Below are 6000 nucleotides of genomic sequence, written 5' to 3' on the forward strand. Positions count from 1 at the left end.
ATAAAAGGTAGCTGTGAAGCCCTGACTGGTTTGGCTCAGTGGATAGAGCGTCAGCCTGCGGACTGAAGGGTCCCAGGTTCAATTCGGGTCAAGGCCATGTACCTTGGTTGCGGGCACATCCCCAGTTAGGGGGGGGTGCAGGAGGCAGCTGATCGGTTTCTCTCTTATTGATGTTTCTAACTATCCCTCTCCCTTCCTCTCTGTAAAAAATCAATAAAATATATATTTAAAAAAAAGGTAGCTATGAAGATTCTGGTATAAGACACAGAGAGGCAGAAATGTTTTATTTTGCATCGACTTTGTATGCAAAACAAACGAATACATAAAGTTGGTTAAATAAGCCATCAGATACTGAATAGATAATACACATACTTTAACAGAATTTTATGCAAATCCTTTGGGAAGCTGTCAGAGGAAATTGAAAACAAGATAAAAATGTTATAAAATCAAAAAGTAATATAGTATAGATTCAATATATAAGGCATCTATTTATTACTTCAGGTATTTTAGCCAAGAATGGGTATAATAACCTATTTGGAATTATTGTTACAAATTTCTTCTGTTCTTCAAGAAACCTGTACCATTGCTAATGTAAACCTCCATGTTAATGAAGTTACATAATCATATATACATGTGCCTAACATTCATATATAAATATAGAGTAAAAAATTATTTTTAGCCCTAACCGGTTTGGTTCAGGAGATAGAGCATCGGCCTGTGGACTGAAAGGTCCCAGGTTCGATTCCAGTCAAGGGCATGTACCTTGGTTGCAGGCACATCCTGATCGATGTTTCTCTCTCATCTATGTTTCTAACTCTCTATTCCTCTCCCTTCCTCTCTGTAAAAAATTAATTATTTTTGCCCTTTTGCTCTTAAAGAGTAGAATTTAGCAACATGTGGACTGCAAGGAAAAGCTAAAAAATAAAGATCAAAATTCAAGTTTGAAATGTCTCTCAACACCTACACATGTTCTTATACTTCACACTCAACCTCCAAATTCTGGAAAATGTTTCTATATAACCTACTAACTCTCTCAATAAAAATATCCCAGGTTGTCATGGTGACATCGTTCTTTCCCCTGCAGAACCTTGTAGTCTGGTGCAGTGGTTTCCTAATTCCTTATGGTTGTGAAATCTTTCTTTCTCTGTGTTTCAACTTTCCAGCCTAATACTACATCTGAGCCTGCTAGAGTGGTGGCAGATTAAAGATTTAATTTCGAATAAGGTAAATTTAATTAATAGTAAATCAGTCTGGAAAGCTGATGAAATCTTTTGTGGGTATATGTCCCGAAATGTTCCTTGATGAAAGCATTACAGCACTCAGTCCTTGCTGGAATTTCTTGTCTTTCTTAACCTGTATGCGCTGATTAAGTTTTTAAAATCTTGTCCAGGCTTTTAGAACAATGATAGGAAATTGGTAGTCAGGATATGAACATTAGGTTAACCATTCTCTTCCCTTCACCACTACACCCTTTTTTATTCCCATCTCTCAGGTTTGTGATTTCCTATAGTGCAGAGACTTGTGGATGTCATGGATTTGAGCTCAATTCTGACAAATGATCCTGCTGCCTACCTTGGTCTGCTTCAGGGCTCCTAGAGTTATCTTTCTGGGAAGGTATTCAAGAGCAAGAGCAGATCTTGGCAAGGATTCCTTGGACACGGGGGAGAATGAAGAGGCTAAGAAATGGAACAGCAGAGGAAAGCAAGAGAAAGCTGCATGGAAGCAACAGCAAAACACTCTTTGTGGTTGTCTAATACCCATGTGAGGAGAGAAACCATATCTTTTGTGTGTCTACCTAATGGATAAATAAATGGCTATTTGGTGGTACCATTACCAAGTATTTTGACTTTGCCCATGCCAAAAGCATGTTCTTCATGAAGAATAATATCAAAGTGTAAGATATGTATCACTTTATTCTCTTTCATGAATCTTTAGTTCATAAATAGCTATCTAAACCTGGAAAGTCTGGCATCCTACAGGTAAAAAAATATATATTTTAGGGAGTCTTTGAGCTATTACAATATTTTGAAAAATCTAATCGAAATTGAGGGAAAATCTGCAACAAGGAAGCAAAGGTTTCCCAAAACCTTGAGTTTCCTTGCTTTTGACTGATAATACATGAGTTTAATATGGGCAAATATGTTATTTCATTTTGGTCAGAAGCTCAAGTCAGTAGTTATATGACTTTGGTGAAGAAGATAAAATGAATAATTATAATTTAATATATTTAATTTTATTGGGAAGACAAAAACATCTTCAGAACCTTGGAGTTCAGGCATTCCACAAATACCTCTTATCTTTTATTCACTGCAACACATATGGAGGGTGGGAATACAAAGGAAGACTAGCCCCTGCCTTTGAGGCACTCACAGTGTAAATGGGATAAAAACATGTCAGCCCTAGGTTAGCCAACACAAATATCACCACCCTGTAATAGGTGCTGTGGTTGAGAGGTGGAATAGAGATGTGGGGGCAGAGAGGAAGGAACATCTAATCCTCCTTGGGAAAAAAAAAAAAAAAGATGGGGGCTGTGAAAGAAGGCTTTGGAGAGAAATTAGTCATTGAGAGAGCTGATTCCTGAACACTGGTGAGGTTTTCAAAAGAAACAGATGGCTTGAAGATCTGAGGTGCAAATTACAAAAGGGTTTAGCTGAAACCCGGAGAAATGAGACTGACAGTTGACAGGGACCAGACATGATGAATCCTAAAAACCATGGCAGAGAAATCATGGCAACAGGATCCACTGAAGACTTTTACAGAGGAGTAACCTAATGACATATGCTTTAAAAATGGATAATTTTAATGAGAATATGAAGGATGAATTGGATGGGGCTAGGAAGACCAGGCTCATTATTTTCTTAATTAAAAAACTTGTTAATTGGGTACAGCATACACACAATAAAGTGCATAAATATTAAATGTTTAGCTTGATAAATGTTTTCATATATATATATATATATATATATATATACACATATATATATATATACATGTATGCATAGATATTTTTATGTAACCACTAACCAAATTAGGATCTTTTTCAGCATCCCAGAAGAGTCTCTCCCCTGTGCTTCCCAGGCAATACCCATTGTACCTTCCACTCCTTCACCCCACATTCTATGGAGAGCCTCTATTCTGGCTTCTATCACCGTAGATTGATTTTTCTTCAACTTTATATAAATGGAATAATGGGCTATGTAATCTTATGCCTGACTTCTTATGCTCAACATTACGTGTGTAATTTGTCCTTGTTGATGAATGTAGCAGTTCATCCTTTTTAATTGCCATGTATATCCCATAGTATGATTTTATACCACATTTAACTTATCCATTTTACTGCTGATTGACACTTGGGTTGTGTCAAATTTTTTGACCTTATGAACAATAGTGCTTAGAACGTTTTAATATGTCTTTTGTTAATGGATATACCCACTCACTATTCTTGGGTATATGTCCAGGAGTGAAATTGCTATTATAATCAGTATTTTTACCTTTAGTAATTCTGGTACCAGACTGTTAGGTGCACATCAGGTTATTATGAATAAAGCTGCTAAAAATATTCCCATATAGGTCTTTATATGGACATATATTTTCATTCCTCTTGAGTTCAAGTACCTAGGAATGAGATTGCTGTGACATCTGGTAAGCCTATGTTTATAAGAAATTGCTAAACTGTTTCCCAATGTGGCTGTATCATTTTGAATTCCCACTGGCAACTTATGAGAGTTCCAGGTGCTACTGTCCTTGTCAATATTGGGTAGTGTTAAAAAAAACTTTAGCCATTGTTATAGTTCTAAGGTAATATCTCATTGTTTTTAAAAAATTGAAATAAAATTTATATAACAAAATTCATCAGTTTAACCATTTTAAAGTATACAATTCAGTGATTTTTAGTATATTCCCAAGAATGTGCAATCATTACCATTAATTACTGATTCAATAGTTTTAATTGTTATAGGCATATTCAGATGTTCTCTTTTTTCTTGAGCCAGTTTTGTTTTGTTTTTGGCCAGTTTAGACATGCTTTCCTTTAGCTCTTTGAAAATATTTAAAATAGCTTCTTTAAAATCTTTGTCTAGTAAAGTCCAACATTTGGGCTTCCTCGTGGACATGGTTTTTATTGATTGCTGTTTCTCTAATTATAAGCCATACTTTCTTGTTTTTAGGATGCTTCATAATTTTCTGTTGAAAACTGAACATTCTGAATATAATAATGTGACAATTCTGGAAATCAAATTATTTTCCCTCCTCAGAGTTCACTGTTACTATTTGGCTATTCCCTATCTCTCTTTTAAGATTCAGCTATAGTTTCAGCTCCATCAGAAAATCTTAACTAATCTTTCATTCTGAATTAGATATGCTCTATAGCGCTCTCATATATATATATATATATATATATATATATATATATATATATATATCTGTCCTGATACTTAGCATGATATAGTTTAATTATTCTGTGTTTTTTTTTTCCTACTGGATGCCATTAGATAGCAGGGACCATCTTATTTTTTCAAAATATATTTTTATTGATTTAAGAGAGGAAGGGAGAGGGAAAGATAGAAACATCAATGATGAGAGAAAATAATTGATCAGCTGCCTCCTGCATGCCCCCCACTGGGTATCCAGCCCTTGACAGGAATCGAACCCGGGACCCTTCAGTCTGCAGGCTGACGCTCTGTCCACTGAGCCAAACCAGCCAGGGCAGGGACCATCTTTTTTTTTTTTTTTTTAACTCCAATGCCTAATTAACATGTCTGGCATATAGAAGGTGGTGAAGTCAAGTTTAATAAATGAATGATAGATTTATGCATATGTAGGCAGAGGAGCCAGTGATGAGGAAGAGATTAAAAGTACAGAAAGCAGAATTGGGATGCCATTGATGAAACAATGTCTGCCAAAGAGACTAGGTTTCAGTACACAGGAGGAGTGATTAGTTTTAAAAATGAGAAAGAGATATGTCTACATCTCAGCTATGTCTACATCTCAGGTCAGAATAGAAATGTGAGAACATGAAGGGATTGTTACTAAGGGTTCATCCTTTTCTCCCTCTGTAAAGAAGTGGGGGTAGAGGGCAAAGGGTGGGGAGTCAAGACGAAGAGGAATAGAGGATTGAAGAAAATGACAAAGACTTGGAATGACTGTTATGGAGAATGGCAATTTCCTGATCAAGGAGAGGTAAAGGAATTGCCAAGCAGTGGATAGAAACAATTGAAACCGGAAACTCTATCTTCCTAGTTTTGAGAGCTCGTCTGATTCTCCCCGCAACCCCCCAGCCAGACACAGGCTCCCACTGTTAGAATCTGGCTCCCACTGTTAGAATCTGAGGGGATGAATTTCAAAATTGACATAGGGTTGGGGCTTGCTGTGCAGGGAGAAAGACAGGTGGACAGGATGCCTGTTAGAAAGAAGAAAGAGTCATGTCTGCGAAAGTTCAAATGCTATTGTAGGTATTTAACATGATAGACTGAGCCCTAACCGGTTTGGATAGAGCGTCGGCCTGTGGACTGAAGGGTCCCAGGTTTGATTCCGGTCAAGGGCATGTACCTTGGTTGCGGGCATATCCCCAGTAGGGGGTGTGCAGGAGGCAGCTGATCGATGTTTCTAACTCTCTGACCCTCTCCCTTCCTCTCTGTAAAAAAAATCAATAAAAAATATATAAAAAATAAATAAAATGATAGACCGTGAGTGGGTAAGGAAAGAAGATGCTCGGCTAGGGCATCCCTCCACCCCTTAATAATTGTGTACACAGCTGGGCAGGGGTGTGGAGGTCCAAGCTGCCACCGGAGTGTCGTGGCTGTAACAGCTGTCACAAAATCTAGAAGGTGACGGAGCTAGCGCACAAGCAAACTTGGTAGAGACGTCTCTTCAGTTCTCCGCAGCGACGGTCCTCGCCTACTTGCCAAAGCCAGGACCGGTGCGGTTCAGAACCTAAAAGGAAGTCTCCCTCAAGTTGCTCCAAGCAGCCTGACCCGGAAGCTCCTCTGCCGACCCGGAAGC

This window comes from Plecotus auritus, assembly GCF_963455305.1.
Source record: "Plecotus auritus genome assembly, chromosome: 12".
Lineage (NCBI taxonomy): Eukaryota > Metazoa > Chordata > Mammalia > Chiroptera > Vespertilionidae > Plecotus > Plecotus auritus.